The following is a 20,792-nucleotide window of genomic DNA, read 5'->3' on the forward strand; positions in this document are numbered from 1 at the left end:
CATCTGCCTGGGGCTCTTGGGAACCTCTGTAAACCAAAGAAACCCTTCCTTTCAGATGGGTGAAGGCACTTGCTCATTAACTAATATAGACTAACTTTACAAGAAACCCATGTAAGTGTCCAGACCTTTACTCCTGGGTTTTAACCCACTCTAATATTCTTGCCTGGAGAATCCCATGGACAGAGGAGCCTGGCAATTTACGGTCCATAGGGTCACAAAGAGTTGGACACAACTGAAGCGACTTAGCATGCATGCAGGTCTTTAAAATGTAAAAAGACAAAAACTAACTCTCAAATCTACTAGGCTGCACCACTTCTTCTGACTCCTTGAGATGTTGTTACTTATTTATTAAGAAATACTCTCTGCTGCCAGCAGCTTTCTTTTAATTTTCTTTAAAAAATAGCAACTAACATTTGCTGCTTTCGGTTGTGGGAATGAATTCATTTCAATTTATAGACTCAGTGATGGGAACTGCTCCAGGATGACCTACAGTAAACAATCTATTAAAAGTAGGTAAGAAATGAAAGGAAAGTTAGTTTTTAAAAGTTCAACCAGGAAAAGGAAATATTAGTCTCTATGATAATTTTTGATTTGAAAAATATGTTCATTACCCTCCCCCTCAATTCTTGAGATTACTGTCAATTTCAAAAGTATCTTCTACTTCTAAATACTACAGATTTCTTGCTTTTGAAACATACTAGTCTATCCCCTGGAGAAGGGAATGGCTACCCACTCCATTATTCTTGCCTGGAGAATTCCATGGACAGTGGAGCCTGGTGGGTTAAAGTTCATGGGTCGAAAAGAGTCAGATAGGACTGAGTGAGTAACACTTTCATTTTCAGTCTATGTAATAAAGGAGATAAATATGAATCTACTATGCTTAAAAAGCTAGAAAACAATTTCAGAACACGCATCAATGCCTACCCTGAACCAATCTAACAAAATCTAGAGAGAAAAGTTAAACAATTCTCAGTATCCCTAGAACGGAGAAAAATTTAGTTTTAGATCTTGCTGATGATATTGACTGCAAGTTTCTTTAACATTTACCTGGTTCTAGGTATTCTTTTTTACTCTGTTGCTATAAAAATGCTGGTTTCAGCAAATAAGTTTAAAAGAAACAGCAAAGCAAACACTAGAGAAGGTAGGTGTTTCTTTTCTGAACTCTAAAGGGAAGAAGCACTGTTTTCATTGCTGGTAATCACATTCTGAAAAACCCAGGGCTGAAACTTTTCTTCATTTGTGATATTTTACTTTTCTTCCTTCATTTTCATCATGTATCTTCACTGCTCAAACCTTATTTGAAAGGTGTATTTTTTAAAAAATATTTATTTATTTATTTTTTGGCTGTGGTGGGTCTTCACTGTTGATGCAGGCTTTCTCTAGTTGCAGCGAGCAGGGGCTACTCTCTAGTTGCAGTGTGCAGGCTTTTCATTGCAGTGACTTCTCTTGTGGAACACAATCTCTAGAGCATGAGCTCAGAGTTTGGTGCATGGGCTTAGTTGTATCCAAGGCATGTGGAGTCTTCCCAGACCAGGGATTGAATCTGTGTTTCTTGCATTGCAAGGCAAGTTCTTAACCAGTGGACCACCAGGGAAACCAAAAGGGGTATTTTTTGTATTTTAATTTCAAAGAACAAAAAGATATACAGAGAGAAGTCTTCCTTTGTTCCCTAGAAACTTAACCCTTTCTCAGAGTCAATCTGTGTTTTCAGTTGGTTGTGTATGGCTTGTATGCATTCACATGTAAATATGTATCAGTGCTTGTGTGTGTACATGGATCAATTTCTTCTTAAAAGTAACTTTACAGTTTGAATGTATTTATGAATCATAAAAAGCTGGAAGAAATGGCACAGAGTTCCTTTGTACACTTTACCCAGCTTCCTGCAAACATCTATCATCTCCATCCTTTCCTAAATACAGGTATAAAGTAAAAGCACAACTCCGTCTACACAGAACTGTTACTAGTTGTTATCTCTGGGTTACAGGATTGGGAATGGGAACAACTCGATTTTCTACTTTTACACATTTCCAAAACCATTTTCTACTTTTATACATTTCCGAAATATCTGAATTTTTATAGAAAATTTATTACTTTGATGTTGACGAGTAAAATGTGGTTTGAAAACTAAAGGGAAGGAGAACTCATAGAGGCAGAAAGCAGAGTGCTGGTTGCCAGGGGCTTGAGAGGGGGAAATAGGGAGCTGTTGTCTAATGGGTATAGTTTTATAACATGAAAAAGTTCTGGAGATTGACTTCATAACAATGGGAATGTACTTAACACTACTCAGTGGTATGGGCTTCCCAGGTGGCTCAGTGGTAAGAGATCTGCCTGCAGTGCAGGAGATACAGGTTTGATCCCTGGGTTGGGAAGATCCCCTGGAGAAGAAAATGGCAACCCACTTCAGTATTCTTTCCTGGGAAATCCCATGGACAGAGGAGCCTGGCAGGCTATAATCCATGGGGTCGCAAACAGTCAGTCAAACAGTCGTGACCAAACAACAACGACAACTCAACTGTACAATTAAAAATTGTTACGGTAGCACATTTTATGTGTGTTTTACCAAAATTTTTACAGAAGTAGAGAGGTTTTTTTTTAATATTTCAAGAAGCAGAGTATAATTCACCATTGGAATGTAGCCAAGATCCAGATAAAAAGCCTTCCAAATATTTAATGACTGTATATGGTGAAGCCCTGAGAAATTATGATCATCTGAAAGATTTAGGCCTTACACCTCTCAGTGAGGGAAAATGATAGCCCATGAAAATACCCATGGCCATTTTTTCACGAAAATGCCTTTTGATATTGACCATAACCTTAGGATAGGGAAGGAAAAAGATCTAATATTCGTTTTGAACATTATTCTCCCCCCAATCCTGAAATCCTTAAGTCAAAAAAACTCTGATGTGCAAAACTTTGTATCAGTTTATTGCTAAGGATTCTCCACCAAGATTGTATTACCAGGATAGATTAAGTTAATTTTGTAATACTACAGAGATTGATAAATCAAGAGGACATAATGATCTTTGATGTTTTTAAGGGTCATGTGCCTATTCCTGTTATTCTAGTTGGAAACCACTAACAAAGATACCTGGTTGGAAAGGGGGTAGAAGTTCTTGCAAAGCAGGAGGCCCAAGTAGAAAAAAACAGTGGATGTCCATTACAAAGATGCTTGGTTAGACTAGTCCAGGAATATGGATGAGGTGTGGTACAAAATACTTGACATTAGGATGTTCTGAGAAGTCCAGGAGACATCATTGAGAAATATATACAGCACCATTTCCTTCTTGTACTCAAGGGTATTTATTATTGGCATTTGTGGAAGAAATGAAGAAATTTGTGAAGTTGTCAATTTCAACTCTAAATTTGATATTTTAATTTCTTTCATGGACAAATGAAATTATTTTACAATGGGAGAAGTATGGCTGATAAGTGATGCAGTGCATTTGATATAGCCATTTAAAAAATATTTATTTAACAAAAGACCATATGCTTTCTATTGCTTCAGGAAAGTCACCTTTTGCAAAGCAGAACTCTTGGATCCTTGATTGTCTCACATTTCTGTTACTCTAAACCTATAGCTTCTAGGTGTGGTTGCCTGACATAATAAAGGGAACACATGAATGTATAGTGAAACAGAGCATGAAAATTTTTTCTTGGGTTCTTTTTCCATTTTTATTTGATAATAATTGCACAGCTTTATTTCTATATTAATTTCTTGCCTTTTATTTGCTTTCAAATACTTTGTTTCTTGGTAATTTAATTCAAAAGGGTTTCTCTTGGTACAGATTGAAGGAGGCACCAAGCTTACACAGTGGGGACTTGATGGAGGAAGCACCCATCTTTGCATTCCAATGCAGCCACATTCTCATTGATGAGGGTACACAGTCAACACATGGACAGGGTATAATAAGGAGGTCATTCCCATCACCATTTTGGAATTCTAGTTTACAGGGATGAGTTAAAATTGTGCTTCCTATTTACTTGAGGACTTAATGGGTCCCTTGAGAAAACCAATAAAGAGACACTGGGAACTGATGGATGAACATGGAAACATTTACTTTCTTTTGCAAATACTTTCTGATTCCTTCTCTTTTTTATAAATAACCCTCCTTGTTCCAAAATAGACTATTTGCCCTTGAAAAAAATTTGTCTGCAAAACTTGATTTGCTAAAGCAAACATTTTATTTTAAAAAATTGTCTAGAAAATTGTTCCTGCCAGTGCAATTTCCATCCTATATTTTAATTTTTCTTTCCTTTTTTAAAATGATTTTTAAAAATCAAAGTATAGTTAATTTCAAATGTTGTGTTAATTTCAGGTGCACGGCAAAGTTATTTGGATATATGAATATGCATGTATTCTCTTTCAGAGTCTTTTCCATTATAGGTTATTACCAGCCATTGAGTATAGTCCCCAGTGCTATACAGCGGATCCCTGTTAACCTATTTTATATACATGTGTGCTTACTTGTGTCCTATTCTTCATGACCCCATGGACCAGCCCACCAGCGCCTCTGTCCATGGAATTTTCCAGGCAAAATTACTGGAGTGGGTTGCCATTTCCTACTCCAGGGGATCTTCCCGACCCAAGGATCAAACCCAAGCCTCTCACTTCTCCTGCACTGGTGGATTCTTCACCCCGACACCACCTGGGAAGTCCTCTACATTATATATAGTAGTGTGTGTATGTTAATGCCAAACTCCTAATTTCTCTCTCCCCACCAGCCTTCATGTTCCCTTTGGTAACCTAAGTTCGTTTTCTGTGTGAGTCTATTTCTGTTTTGTGAACAAGTTCATGTGTATCTTTCTTTAGATTCCACATACAAGTGGTATTATATACTATTTGTCTTGCTCTGTCTGACTTCATTTAATATGATGATTTCCAGGTCAATTTATGTTGCTGCAATGGCATTATTTTATTCTTTTTTAATGGCTGAGGAATATTCCATTGCATATATGTACTACATCCTCTTTATCCTTTTCTCTGTCAAAGGACCATCAGATTGCTGCCAAGTATTGGCTATTGTAAATAGTGCTGCAATGAACATTGGGGTGAATTTTCAACTTAAAGTTTTCTCTAGATATATGCCTAGGAGTGGGATTACAGGATCATACGTTAGTTCCCTTGTTTTTAAGAGGAACTTCATCCTCTTCTCCCTAGAGGTTGTACCACTTTATATTCACACCAACAGGGTAGGATGGTTCTCAACTCCACACCCTCTCCAACATCCATTACATGCAGACCTCTAAACGATGGCCATTCTGACTGGTGTGATCTCATACCTCATTGGGTGCTGATTTGCATTTCTCTAATAATTAGCACCATTGAGCATCTTTTCATGTGGCTGTTGGCCATCTGTATATCTTCTTAGGAGAAATGTCCAGTTAGGCCTTTTGCCCATTTTTTGATTGGGTTGTTTGCTTTTTTGGTATTAAGCTGTTTGAACCACTTGTGTATTTTGGAAATTAATCCCCTGTCGGTAGCATCACTTGCAAATATTCTCTCCCAGTCCGTAGGTTGTCTTTTTTGTTCTGTTTATGGTTTCCTTTGCTGTGCAAATGCTTTTAAGTTTAATTAGGTCCGATTTGTTTATTTTTGTTTTTATTTCCATTACTCTAGGAGTTGCATTCCCAAAAGTATTGCTGCAATTTATGTCAAAGAGTATTCTGCCTGTGTTTTCCTCTAAGAGTCTTATAGAATATGATCTTACATTTAGGCCTTTAGTCCATTCTCTCTAAATGATAATAAATTTTTAGTAAAATCTCTCTCTTTTTGCATACCACTTGATCACCTGCTATCTTCTCATAACTGTTTCAGGTTTGTATATCTTTTATCCTCTAACTCCAGGGAAGAAGGTGGATTTTATTTTCTTTGAATATCCTTCAGTGCTTTGCATATCATTCTGGCATATAATACATATGCAACCAGCATTTGCTTAATGAGTGAACAAACTGATGACTGCTAAAAGCTTAACAATTTTGAAGCTGTCTGTAAAAATCTCTTTTCAATTTATGGTGAATTATGTTACTGCTGTTGTTCACTCACTCAGCCATCTCCAACTCTTTGCAGCCCCATGGGCTGCAGCACACCAGGCTTCCCTGACTTTCACTGTCTTCGTTTTATAGTAAAGCAACCTGTAAGTAGGCATCTCATATTCACATTTTAAAGATACCAGTGACTAAAAGACAGGACAAACTTCTTGGACTAGAGAGAGAAGCTTTCCAAAGTTAAGAGTGTGAAATGTGGGTCTTCCCTGGAGGTCCCATGGCTGGGACCCTGCACTTCAAATGCAGGCAGTATGGGCTTGATTCCTGGTTGGGGAACTAGGATCCCACAGCCGCATGGTGTGGCCGAAAAAAAAGGTGTGAAACATGAAGAGTCTTTGGAAACAAGGTTGGAAAAAAAGAAAAGGAAGGTTTTTAGAGAAACTGATGATCAGCAGGCATGACACTTAAATGAGGGTGAGGGATCTAACTGGGTTCTGAGACTTGATTTCCAGTGTATTGGGTAGGGCTTTCCGTTATGGCACCAAGGAATTCTCCAGAAACCAGCTGGTTTCCTGCAGTGAAACTCAGTTCTGGCACTGTCCACCCGGAGAAAGCACCAGATCAACTAAAGTTTCAGTCCTATAAGACTGTCCATATCCCCTCCATCTTCAGGGTTGTTACTTTGACTTCTGACCAACTGGCTATAAATCAGAAGTTCTCATGACTCCTATCTCAGGATTGGTTAACTTGCCAGAGTGGCTCAGAGCGCTTAGAAAAACATGTTAATTACTAAATGACTGGTTTATGGTAAAAGGATATAGCTCAGGAACAGCCAGATGAAGAGATGTATACAGCGAGGTGTGCATTCAGTTTCCATGCCCTCTCCAGGCGCTCCCCTCTCTCAGCCCCTCCAACTTGGAAGTTCTCCAAAGAGTTTTTATGAAGTTTCATTACCTGGGCATGGTTCATTAAATCATTGTTCATTGGTCACTGATTCAACCTTGAGCCACTCTCCTCTCCCTGGAGGTTGGAGGGTAGGATTGAAAATCCCAACAGTCTAATCACACGGTTGGCTCCAATGGCAACCAGCCCCCATTTTTGGGTGCTTTCCAAAAGTCACCTCTTCCACATAACAAAAGACACCCTTATCACTTCCAATTCTTAGGAAGGTCCGAATTTTTGAAACCATGGATGGAGACCAAATATTCATGAGAATTATATTTGTCACCTGAATATATATAAATATTTTTCTTATAAATCATCATATCACAGGGTACCACATTGGCTTACTAAGAAATACATTCTATTGATTCCCACAAATAACAGAAACCTCTACTTGGTAGCTTAAGCACATCAGTTTATTTATCTCATGTCTAGGGGGAAGCCATGCAAAGATGGTACTGTGGCTCCAAATTGTCTCCAACTGTTCCCATATGAGGAGCATCAAAACTGCTTGTTCACTAGCTAAAAGTCAGATTTCTGAGCCCAGCACCCAATTTACTAAATCAAAATTCTAGGTATGGCCACTGGGAACTGAATGTTGAACTGGTACCACCTGTTTTTCTAATGGAGGGTACTGACATAAAACAGTGTGCCAGTTATTTTTCCGGCAGAAATTTTTTTTTGGGGGGTGGGGTGGGGCGAGCATCACCAAAGAATTGCAATACAGACCTGCAACCATGGTGAACCATGTGTGAGTCCTCACGTAACAAGAAGAGGAGAACTCTTTCGAAGAGGAGAACTCTTTCAAAGACGGGGAAAGGAAGCTGGGAGGGCTAGAGAAAACAAAGAACTGATTGGAGGAACTGATAGTCTGAAGTATAGTGCTTTTCATTGGCTGAGTTATGACATTCTCTTAGTGGCTGAGCTATTTCCAAGAAAGAAGAGTCTTTCTACTTCCTGTTAGGCTCTACTACCTGGTCGGGCATAAGGGCGCCCCCTTCTGTCCTCCCAAATCTTATTTTAATTGAGGTTTCTCAAAGTTTTACAAGCGCCTGACTTGACAATCGTTTATATTTTTCTCAATTCTTACATGCAGGAATTTCTGTCCTGAGATTTCTGCGGCAAGCTGGTAAAATGGCTTTGATCTCTAAATGGCTGTGGCAGAGTGTTAAGCCAAGAGTCCAGCATGGAAGAGGGAAAAGGAAAGCAAAAATGTGTTAAAGCTAGTGTCTCAAAACTGTAAGCTAAAGAGGAGAAGATTCTTGTTCTTTGGCTAACAGCAGTGGAATTTTACCTTTGAGGTATACTAAAAAATATTCCATCTGGGGTTGTTTCAGCCTGTTTCATTAGGACCTATCCAAATGATAAATGATTATAGTTCTTAATAATAACACTCAATATGTTGGCTGTTTCCCTGGTGGCTCAGATGGTAAGGAATGCTCCTGCAATGCAGGAAACCTGGGTTCGATCCCTGGCTTGGGAAGATCCCCTGGAGGAGGGCATGGCAACCCAGTCCAGTATTCTTGCCTGGAGAATCCCCATGGGCAGAGGAGCCTGGTGGGCTGCAGTCCACGGAGTCACAAAGAGCTGGACATGACTAAGTACAGCACATGTTGGCTGTTGAAAATCAGACCTTTCAGTAGGGAACTAAAACAGTAAAAATTATAGCTTGATTGATGGATCCTTCATTAGAGGAAGAGAGACAAAGCAGTTTTATGTATGTGGCATATAAGATGGGGGATGGGAATTTACTTTCCTGTTCTCCATCCCTGCAGTAGTTTTAAGACTTTTTTTTTTCCCTCCTTGGGCTATATTGTTTCCACTTCCAAATTTCAGTGTAAGTTGCTTGTTTATTCCCCCATTATGTATTTTCCTTTATTATTTTCTGTGAACCCAGTGCTAGAAGGTGTCAATGCTGCTCTGAGTCCTTGTACTTGTGGCATAATTAGGAGAACTTGCATCTTGAGAGAAAGTGCAATTCCTTTAAGTGAGAAATTATACTAATGGACTTTTATCTCATTTTCTTGGTGCAATGGTCCCTAAAACCGGTTGATGATTAGAAAGCCCTGGGAAACTTTTAGCATATTTTTCACTGCTAATTAATTAATTTCAAGTACAAATGTAGCATGTACTTTTTAAAAAACCGTTCAAAAAGTGCAGAAAGGTAAAAAGTGAAAAGTAAATTCCCTCTTCTTCACTTTGAACTTCTTAGAATACTCCTATTGGTAATATATTATTGTGTATTGCCTTTCAAAAACTTTGGTACTTAATGCAACCGTGAAAAGTGAAAAAAAAAGTGAAAGTGTTAGTCACTCAGTTGTGCACGACTCTTTGCGACCCCATGGACTGTAGCTGCTAGGCTCCTTCATTGATAAAATCCTCTAGGCAAGAATACTGGAGTGGGTAGCCATTCCCTTCTCCAGGGTCTCTTCCCAAGCCAGGGATCAAGCCCCAGTCTCCTGCACTGCAGGCAGATTCTTTACTGTCTGAGGCACCAGGGAAGCCCTAACACAACCATGGTGGTAGCGGTGGTTCAGTCGCAGGAGTCAGTCAGGGCTAGCGTTGCTAAGTCGTGTCTGACTCTTGCGACCCCATGGACTGTAGCCTGCCAGACCCCTCTATCATGAGATTCTCTAGGAAAGAATACTGGAGCGGGTTGTCATTTCCTTCTCCAATACAACCATATGCATATTTATATCTTTTTTTCCCTGCACAAATGTGACCGTTCTATATCTGCCATTCTGTAATTTGCTTTTCCTGTCCACTGTTTCCTGGACACTTTTTTTATATAACATGTGTAGTTCCACTTCAGTCTCTTAAATGGATATGTTTTTCATTAAAATGATTCTGATTCATTCAATCAGGGGAAGGATTTGTGCTTCTCTGAGAAGCTGCTGTATTATTTCTGATACAAACTAATCTATGAACTAGCATTTAGAAACCACTGTCTTAGTTCATGTGGCAAAACATGTTTTAAGATATGTTATCTTTCACGTTTGGCTGAAACTTCTTTACATCAAGATTAGAAATGATGTTTTCCTTTCTACTTCCTGATAAGAATGAGAAATGCAATATACAACTGCCCCCTAAGATATGTTTTTAAAGACAAAAAATTCTTTTATATATACAAGGAAGAAAAGTTTCCTTGGCAACTGATGGCAAGTATGGAAGATAATGGGTGGAATCTATTGTAAGAACAAGGCAACATTTCTACTGAGAATGTCAGACTAAAGTATTCTAAACAAGGTACTTACAGGTCTGCATGCACAGCCAGGGATAAACAACTGAGAGTCATAGATAAATGGATGGACAGTGGCCAAACAGTTAAAATTAAATACTGCCCCTCCCCTTTTAAAGCAAAGAGTATTTTCCTTCTATCAAAATCATCTTTGCTTTGAACTTGGATTCTGGTGAATTGCCTTGACTAATGTTTCCTGCCCAGGGATAAAGATTTAATTTTTGAAAAACACTATCCAAAGTTGTGGGTGGAGGTTTTGAATAGTCTTCTAGGAAACAACTAGAAGTCAAAAGGCCTGCCAAGGAACTTCTCTGGGGCTCCCTGCCTGAGTGGCTTGTCATCGAGCTGCAGGGAAATGTGCTCTTCTGCAGGGTGAATCTTGGCGGGTCAAATTCAGACTTGATAAGAACACTAATTAGAGTAATGGAAGTTAGAGTTCATTTATCCCTTAGGAAAGATTATGAATGGTGTGGGGGTGGGAACTTGATAATACAGGGTCCATTAAATTCCTTAGTTTAGAAGAAAGGACCTGCCCCTCCAAGCAGAGCATCTCCCAGCTTGTGACAAGTGCTTATGCGGTAAGTTCCCAAGGCCTGAAAATCAAGCTTTATTTTAACCACATCACAGTTTCCAAAATGAAAAAAATATTAAACAGAACTCAAAAGATCTTTTAAGCTCAATTTTTTCCCCCCAAACATCTATAGAGGCAACTGGAATAGAAGCTGAGCACTTTCAAAACACATTCTTAGAGATTTCAGTTTGGATTTAATCAGCCATGGGACTCTCCCATTTTGGAAATTACCACTTTAAGAATTCAAACTGCATGAGACTGCATATCATAATTATGATAACTATGGAAAAGTTGCATATTTGTATTTCTAGGTTGGTTTCTGAAGAAGTATTCATTGATTTAGGTATTTATTAATCACTCTACATTGCTTTGGTTATAGTTAGAAACCAAGTTTGGTTGCTAAGTCACTTCAGTCGTGTCTGACTCTTTGCAACACTATGGACTGTAACCTGCCAGGCTCTTCTGTTCATGGGGATTCTCCAGGCAAGAATACTGGAGTGGGTTGCCATGTCCTACTCCAGAGGATCTTCTCAGCCCAGGGATTGAACCCATGTCTCTTATGTCTCCTTAATTGGCAGGCAGGTTCTTTACCACTAGTGCTACCTGGGAAGTCAAGTTAGGTTAACTTAAAAAAATAGAATATATTAGAAGGAAATCACACTGCTTTAGAGAATCACAGGAGGAATTTGTCATAGATAAATAATGGCAAAGTAGTTAAATTAAGTAAATGTTTTTAAAGTCAAGAGTATTTCCTTCTATCAACATCGTAGTTACCTTGAATTTGGGTTCTGGTAAATTGCCTTAGCTATTTTAGTTAACAGCAGGCCTCGGGAAAAAGGATCCAGGGAAGAGGTGGAGATTCCACAAACGGGCTCTTTGGGGGCATTGCCATCAGGATGACTCAGCCCCAACTACTTTCCATGCTGGTATCACTGCTCAAGATTCAGATTCTGGTGGAAGGATTGGATAGGCCTAGGTTGGATCACAGCCCATTTCTCAACCAAGTCTTCTCCTTCATGAGCTGTTGTGGCCCACAGTCCCATCAGAACCATGTTGAATGGGAGATTAAGAGTTACCCAATGGGTTCTTGTGGTAAGAAGGGAGAAGACGTACTTGGTAGGTCACAACTAGAGCAACCCAGAGGGATAAATTGGGAGACTGGGATTGACATATGTGCTGTGTGCTTAGTCGCTCAGTCATGTCCGGCTGTGATCGCGTGGACTGTAGCCCACCAGGCTCTTCTGTTCATGGGATTCTCCAGGCAAGAATACTGGAGTGGGTTGTCATACCCTCCTCCAGGGGATCTTCCCATCCCAGGGATGGAACCCAGGTCTCCCACACTGAAGGCAGATTCTTTACCATCTGAGCCAGCAGGGAAACCCGGGATTGACATATATACTCTACTATGTATAGACTAGATAACTAATAAGGACCTACTGTATAGCAAAGGGAATTCTTCTCAATACTCTGTAATAAACTATATGGGAAAGAATCTAAAAAAGGATGGATACTTGTGTATGTATAACTGATTCACTTTGCTGTACAGTGAAACAAACACAACATTGTAAATCAACTATATTCCAAAAAAAAAAAAAACCAGAGCAGCCACAGCTGTCAAGTATATTAATTAAGATGATTTCAGTGGCAAGAAGGACTATCTAACAGTTTTGTTAAAAGTAGAAGTTTTATGGTCTCATCACCTTGGAAGAAGTCCAGAGGTCCCAGAAGATACTCGACAAATACTCATAATGAGTAGACAGGGAGTTCTAGAAAGACAGGAGGTGTGCCATAAATGAGGGAAGTTAGAAAGGGTAGTAGGGGGATAGAATCAAAAAACAGAATTTATTTCTACAATGGAGGAAGATATTCTCACTCTAAAAGTGAGAGAAAAGGTAAAAACTGATGCTCTCTGTGTAAAAGAGGAACGTGATAAATGTGAGATGCATTTTTTGATATAATGGGGGTGGAGTCCAAGGCACAGGTGGAAGGTGACCTACTTGCAGAAAAAGTACATATGGGAGCTTTCTTCACATGTGGTGAGGGATGGATAATGCTCATCTTAATTTCTGATGTGTGTGACCACATACAATGACTACTCTAGCAGCCCAACTCTGATAACAAGGCAGATGAAAGAGAAAAACGGTCGCTAATTTTAAATGCCTTTATCCTTCTTTTGCTGCCATAGGCTTTCTCCTATTGGATATAGTTCATTTTCAGTGATGTTGGTGAAGCACTTTTCAGCACCCTTCACTTAGGGGAACTGTGGGTCAAGTCCCCATTTCTATTGGCAGAGCCTGAGTTGGTCTCATGTATGGCTTTGGCCAGCTATGGAGGATAAGAATTTCATTCTGTGCCAATAGGTGGGAACTATTTCCGATTTATTGCTCAGGGGAATTTAGGTCATGGTCTGTAATGGTTGATAAGAGCTCCCTGGATAACACAAGGAACTCAAATTCCAGGACTGGATTTGATAGGATGTGGGACTCCGAAGGATAGTTTCAGTGACTTTTCTTTTATTGGATGTACATTTCAAAAGCAAGTGCTCCAGAGACTAAGGAGTGAGAAAGTAAGGAAAAGCAGCTTGATTTTTTTTGCATGAAATTACTATGGACAATTTCTGATCGGGTTGAGTGGCTCCTTCTTTAACAAGTTCTCCTTGACTGACTCCATGACTTAGTGACTATTTGTCTAACATTCATCAGAGAAATAATAGCTTAAGATTACTGAGAGTTTGCCATGTGTTTAGTTACGCTCTGAAAATGGAAAGTTGAATAGAATCTTGACCTTGTGGAATTTGTATTTTAGAGTTGGTTGGGGCGGTTGGATAAACAAGACCTAATGATATAGTATGGTTAGGAATGTGCCTGTAGTATAGTGAAAGTGAAAGTTGCTCAGTCATGTCTGACTCTTTGTGACCCCATGTACTATAGCCTGCCAGACTCCTGTATCCATGGAATTATCCAGACAAGAACACTGAGGTGGGTAACCATTCCATTCTCTAGGGGATCTTCCCAACCCAGGGATCGAACCCAGGTCTGCTACATTGTAGGCAGATTCTTTACCCTCTGAGCCACCAGAGAAGCCCATGGTATAGAGGCAGGAGGAATTATTTCCTCCTGGGAAAACAGGAGAAGACTTGCTGAGAAGGTAACATTTGATGGGCCTTGAGGATTGAATATGAAGATGTCAGAGAATGGAGGAGAGGGAGGAAGGTACGCCGGGCCGGGGCACCTGTGTGAGCGAAGGTGTGGTGGTGACAGCCTGTTTGGAGTGCTCAGAACACAGTGGTCAGGAAAAGGAGACGGAGCTACAAAGGTGGAAGAATCAGGTGATACAAAGGCTCTAATTGTCACCCAGAGAGCTTGGCCTCTGTCTTATTGGCAGTGAGGAGTCAACATGGGGTGTAAAGGAGGGGAATGATATGATCAAGTGTGTTTGCACAGAAGGCGGCCTTGGCAGCAGTGTCGAGGGTGGCTGCTTTCTCTCCTGGGATGACCCCTTGTCTTCTCCATCTGGCCGGACCATTCATATTTAAAGGTTCAGCTCAGGTGTCACCTCCTTCAGAGCCTTCTCTGATCTCCTCCATCTGGAACACCATGGAATCCTGTAAAATGTGTTTCATAGCACCCACACACCCAGTGACACATTTCTTTCCTGGTTAACCTGAGGGCTCTGAGGATTGGCCTCCTATCCTGGCATCTCTGTGTGGTCAGCACCTGGTACTGTCTGCAGCATTTCCTAATTGCTCACTAAAAATTTTGTTGTTGAATGAATGAGCATAAGCATCCACTGTCTTTGTATTTGCTGAAGCTGGTTATACATCAAAAGTACTATCAACTGAATGCTTACTCTTTGTGAGATAATTGTGATCTCACTTAATTCTCACACAAAACTATTTGCAATAGTGAGAATAATGTTTCTTTTTCTTCTACTACTACTACTATTATTACTACTACTGAAATTTCTTACATGACTCTTACTATGTGCCAGACACTGAAGTGATTTACATACATTAACTCAATTCTCATGGCAACCTGCCGGTCTAGGTGCTATTCCCCACACCGCCCCGCCCTTTGTTTTTTTTTTTTGTTTTTTTTTTTTTACAAATAAGGAAGCTGAGACAGAGTGTGATGAGGTAACTTGCTAGTCAGTGGTGAATTAGGATTTGGGCTCAAGCAGTCTGGCTCTAAGAATCTGTGTGCTTTCCGTTGTTTAGATTATGTCCAGGACTTCCCTGGCAGTTCAGTAGTTAAGACTACACATTTACACTGCAGGGGGCGTGGATTCGATCCCTGGTTGGGGACTTAAGGTCCCATGTGTCACATCCATATGATAGGTCTAAAGCAGTTAGGAGGGTTTAGGTTATTCAGTTATAAATGTCAGGACAAAGAACTAACTCCATGTCTATCTGGCTCCAAAGGCCTAAGACTTCAGATTCCTGCTCTGTTTTATATTAAACATAATATGAGTGTTCACCAGGGTTATCACTAGGACATTCAGAAAACTGAATTTCTGCAGAGTTAAACAAAGCATGATAGGGAGAAGTCTGATTCCTAGAGAGTTTAGAAGTAGGGGAGGCTAGAGAAACTCAGGGTGGGTGAACTGAGTGTCTATAAGAAATTGGAAGTCAGAATTGCTTCAGTCCAGGAAGTTTCTAGACTGAGACACTGTATCTAAAATCAGATTTTAAGACCTTCAAGCTAGGAAACATCTAGTAGCTTAATAGATCTTGTGTGTGTGTGTGTGGGGGGGGGTTATTTGCTGAAGCACTTAAAATCAAAAAATGATGTACTCGTAATCTCTCTGAATCCTGAAAGATTTTCTTTACTAAAGAAGCCTGAAATTGGAAGTCATTTTCTTTAGAAATCCTTTTGTGTCCAAACACAGTTCAATTTTCGTGTGCTTTAGCTAATGATTAAATATCTCCCCTTCACCCTTCAGTTCCTTCCCCCTTTTCCAAGCAATTTAATCTTAACCATTCATATATATTGTTTAGTTAGTCATGGCAACCAGGTCCTTTGATAACCCAGTTAGCAACTAAATTTAGATACAATATTGACAATCTGGCTGTATTAGCCAAAATTTCTAACATAAGGTTTGAGTGATCTACAAGGATGGCCAATACCCTTGGAAACGATGATGCTAAAACCAAATGGAAAAGTTTCTTTAGCAGGCTAGATTGGTATTGCTTTGTCTTTCAAATGCATTTGTAAGGAAAACAAAAGAGGTGACACTGCAGCTCATTTGGTTTCATTTAAGGTAGTCGGTGAAAAAATAATACAGAGGGGAGGAAATTCCTTTGGAAGAAAAGGACTTTTCAGGAGAAATGTGGATGTGAGAATTTTAATATCAAGCTTCCTTTTATTTTCTTGTGTAGAGAAACAAATACGTAACTGTTAAAATCCCATTTTCAAATATCAAACTTATAAATGACAGTCCACGGTAATGAAAACTTCATATAAATGCATCTAAACTGTCACTCTATGTTTTCTCTAAGGTTTGATGGTGTTGTATAATTTAAAATATGTGATCGTAACTGTAATTCAAGTGGAAGGATATTTACAAGTTTAACATTGTCAATGAATATATAACATTGGAAGAGTCTTACTGCATGCTTTTTAAGCCATCAGAGATTATTCAACCATGTTTCAAATCTTCAAAAATAGTATGTAAAAAAATTCATTAAAAAAAATTCAGGCAAATTACTTCCTGCTCTTGAATTCTAGCTTGACGTCTCTTCAGTTCATCAGGGCAAGCTCATCCACTCGCTACAGGTTAATAGCTGCTTTTACATTCTGAATGTTTAGCCACCCAAGGAAAATGCTCACAGCTCCCTTTAGGAAATGAGAAAATGCTTCAGAGAAAAGGACATGACATTTTTTATTTTACATGTGCATTAAATTTTCATCATGCTGCCGACCAGGCCTCAAGAAGCAGGATTGCCACTTAGCTCCTGCAAATTTTTCCCAGGATCTTCTCATTGTTGTAAAAAACTATTGACTCCATACAGAACATTTTATTCTAGATCTCACTTGGACCTATTTAGTCTGTAAATTCATGGGCACGCCAAACAATATACAAGCTTTAATAATGTAAAAAATACTATGGAATAACCCTAAATGTAAACTGTAATAACATCTCCATTTATATGAAGTGCTCAGAATAGGTAAATCCACAGAGATGGAAAGCAGAGGAGTGGTTGCCAGGGGCTAGGAATAAAGGTGGCGGATGGGGAGTAACCGCTTAATGGGTGCAAGATTTCCTTCTGAGATGATGAGAAGTGTTTGGATCTAGATAGTGGTGACGGCTGCACAGCACTGTGAAGATTAAATGCCACTAAACTGTATAGTTTAAAATGCTTTATTTATGTTATGTGAATTGTATGTCCATTTAAAAAATGTAGTAACGTCAAATTGGGAGCACTGGCAGCGATACTTTGGTGAGGGAAAGCGGTATTTACAATGAGATTGAAGTCACATGCCTGTTTTTGTTCTCTGCCCCAGCCTCTTCCTTTAAAAACAGCCAAGTAATTAGACATCACCTGGAGAAAAGGAAGCAAACACATCGTGTGAGCTATAAAATGGGGACACCCACCCCGAGATACGTGATGACAGAACATTGGACCATACTTCCTGGGATTGTTTCTTACTCTGAAATCCCATGAAATTTGCTCAACACATTTTTCTCACACATTTTATAGTGGTGTCCCACCTGCTCCTTGATTCTAAGTCCTGAGTTTTGGAGTCCTGAGGAGGTCATAGCCGATTAAAACACAAAGCCAAGAAGCTTTAAAAGCCTAGCTCCTTCCTAGGCCAGAATGCTGGAGTGGCTGGGTAACCTTTCCCTGGTTGTGGATGGATTCTTAACCAGCTGAGTCACAAGGGAAGCCCAAGAATACTGGAGTGGGTAGCCTATCCATTCTCCAGGGGGTCTTCCCAATCCAGGAATTGAACCGGGGTCTCCTGCATTGCAGGCAGATTCTTTACCAACTGAACTGTCAGGGAAGCCCAATCCTATTCTCAGGGGTTACCTTAAACGTCACCATCAGTGTCTATGAAGCTCCTCCACTTGTATATTTAATCTCAGCCTGTTGTGTAACTGAATCTCTTCCTTACACTTACCCTAACTAGTGATTTGAGGGCATTTATTTGCGGATTTTTGCTGTTATTGCATTTTTTTTGTTTTTTTTTTTTTCAAACTGTCTCCTTCTCTAGGTCAACCTCACAGTGGCATGGATGAATCTTTACATATATTCCTGAGTCCTTGCTTAGGTCCAAAGACTGATTGAAGTGCTGGAAAAACAATGACTAACTCAACAAGTTGTAAAAATAGCAAAGCAAACTCAAAAGAGATTAGAAAGAAAAAAATAATAAAGGCTAGATATAAATTGAAAAAAAAAACAAAAAAAAGAGGTGGTAAAAAAATGAACAATGGACTCTAAAAACTCCAATAAAATGCACAAATCTATAGCAAGACCAATCAAGAAAGAAAGAAACAGTGCAAATAAACAGCAAAAGGGAGACAGTAAGAGGGAGCACATCCACAGATATAAAAGAGATCAAAATCACAAGAAAAATACTGTGGTCAATTTTATGCCCAGGCATTTGAAAACATATACTGTACCAAACACAGGTTTGGTTGCTGTATCCATGTTATGATATGTTATAAAATGCTACGCTCTGTTTTGATATGATATGGTATGGTATGACATACCTATTGGTATGTGATGATAATCCTAACATCTCAGTGACTTAAACAGAACAGAAGTTTCTTTCTTGCTCATGCTGTAGGTCCACTGTGCATGTGGGTGGGGACCTGCCTGATGCAGTGATTTAGAGATAGAGGCTGACGGAGGATGAAACTCCTCTGCATGTACCTCTAGGGTCCTCACAGCTGGAGAATCTAGCACTTGCAATCAAGAGTTTCTTCATGTGCGGCTGGCTTGGAGATGGGCTGCTCAGATTTCCCTTCAAGAGAGAGCTTGCTATGAGGGTTGAAGTTGGTTGACAGTCTCCAGCTCTTGCCATCTTCGAGATCTGCTGCTGTGGTCAAGCTGAGGTCAAGATCTCTCTGGACAGCTTCCAGCCCAGCTGGGATCCTAGGGCGTGGCTGTCTCTGCCCAGCACGGGCCTACCCTCTCAGCCAGTCTGCACTTGAAGTCCTGTTGCCTTGGCTAAGACTTTCTCAGAGCTGCACCAGTCTGAGCTTCTTCCTGCCCAGTCTTCCTTAGAGACCTCTCTTCTTATTCTCCCCATGGATGACAGAGCTGAGAATGCAGCCTGAAAGGCTTTCCCTGCCTACTTCTGATCCTTCTTCCCTATATCTTTCAGGTGTTTCCTGCAATAAACCTCTTGCACTCCTAACTCCCAGGAGACCAGAATTCATAGCGTCTCTAAGTCATATTTTGTGTGACTTGTACTCACATTTCATTGGCCAAAGCTAATCACATGTCTAATCCCATCTTCAAGGGTGTAGGGCATCTAATCCAGAAGACAACTAGATATTGTAGCACATTTGTAACATCTATGACAATTACTGATTAAGCAGCTATTAATTATCCCTCACTTTTTTTGCCAGCAGAGCCCCAGTTGTGTTCAGGTGTCTATCCTGCACTTTCTGTCATAACTCAGGGACCAACTGTGACTTACCAGAGCCAGTGATTAATGCCCTATTTATCTTCTTAGGGGTTGGATCAGGAAAGGGGCGTGTGACTGATCCTGGCCAGTGAAATGGGAGTGAAAGTGCTCTGGGTACCTCCTGGCTTTAAAAAGAGATGCAAAGAGGGGAAAGCCCTCTTTGCTGAGGGGGAGTGGTGCGACAAAGCCCCTCTTTGCTGCCGAGTATTTCTGTATGTGGCTGAGCTACTCAGAGCTGAGGTGGCCATCTTGCAGCTGGTCAATAGGGAAATAGAAAGAAAGCAAAAATAAAGGAAACTCAGGTGTCTAACTCTTTATGGATGACAAATCATGAAAACTGAGACTGACTGAGCCCTGTGTTCACCTTATTTTCTCTTTCTTGTCAGATCCATTTCAGTCACACACCTTTTTTCTCTTCTTCTCACCACATCAGTTCTTGTTTAAAGAATGAAAACAACAGCTAAATGGTGTGATTTAAAACTGGCACAGAGAAAGAAGCTAAAATTGACCAGTCAGGAAATGAGGCATGCATTAATGATTTTCTTTTGACTCATTGCTTTTTGAAAATATCCAAATGTGGTTAGCCATTGTCCAGGAGATAAAATAAATTCCTAAAAAGGATAAAGGAGACACTAGACTTACTCCTTCACTTTACGTTAGGGAGAGGACTGACTTTTATGGGGCACTTACTGTATGCCTGACATTTTGTTAGGAAATTTTCGTGTATTGTATCACCAAATGATTTTCCATTGCCCTTCGAATAAAATCATAACTTCTTCCTAAGCCCACCTACCTAGTGTGATGTGGCCCACCTCTTCAGCTGCCTACCTCCATCTCATCTCTAGCTTAGCTGTCCTGGCCTTTTGTCGTTGCTGTTTATGAAGCATACCAGCTTGTTCTTGCCTCAGGACTCCTGCACATCTCATTCCCTCTGCCTGGAATGTTCTTTCCTTTATCTTCACAAATCTGGTTTCTTCTCATCAATCAGACCTCAGCTAAAATAGCCTTTCTTCAGAGGGCTTTGGGCTCCCCTGGTAGCTCAGTGCTAAAGAATCCACCTGCCAATGCAGAAGATGTGGGTTCGATCCCTGGATTGGGAAGATTCCCTAGAGAAGGAAATGGCAACCCCGCTCCAGTAGTCTTGCCTGGGAAATCATTGACAGAGGAGCCTGGCAGGCTATAGTCCACGGGGCTGGAAAAGTCAGACATGGTTGAGCTACTAGATGGCCCAAGGGCCCAACAACAGAGGGCCCTTCCTTGATCATGCACCTAACACAGCCCTCCCCTCAGGCATCTATTTCAGTTTCCTGCTTGATTTTTCCCCACTGCACTCAGAGCATCTGAAATTACTTTTTATTTGATTTTGATCTGCCTCCTTTAATTAGATTTTTTCCTCTGTATCTTGTTCACTGTTGTATCT

This window comes from Muntiacus reevesi, chromosome 1 (genome assembly GCF_963930625.1).
Source record: "Muntiacus reevesi chromosome 1, mMunRee1.1, whole genome shotgun sequence".
Taxonomy (NCBI): domain Eukaryota; kingdom Metazoa; phylum Chordata; class Mammalia; order Artiodactyla; family Cervidae; genus Muntiacus; species Muntiacus reevesi.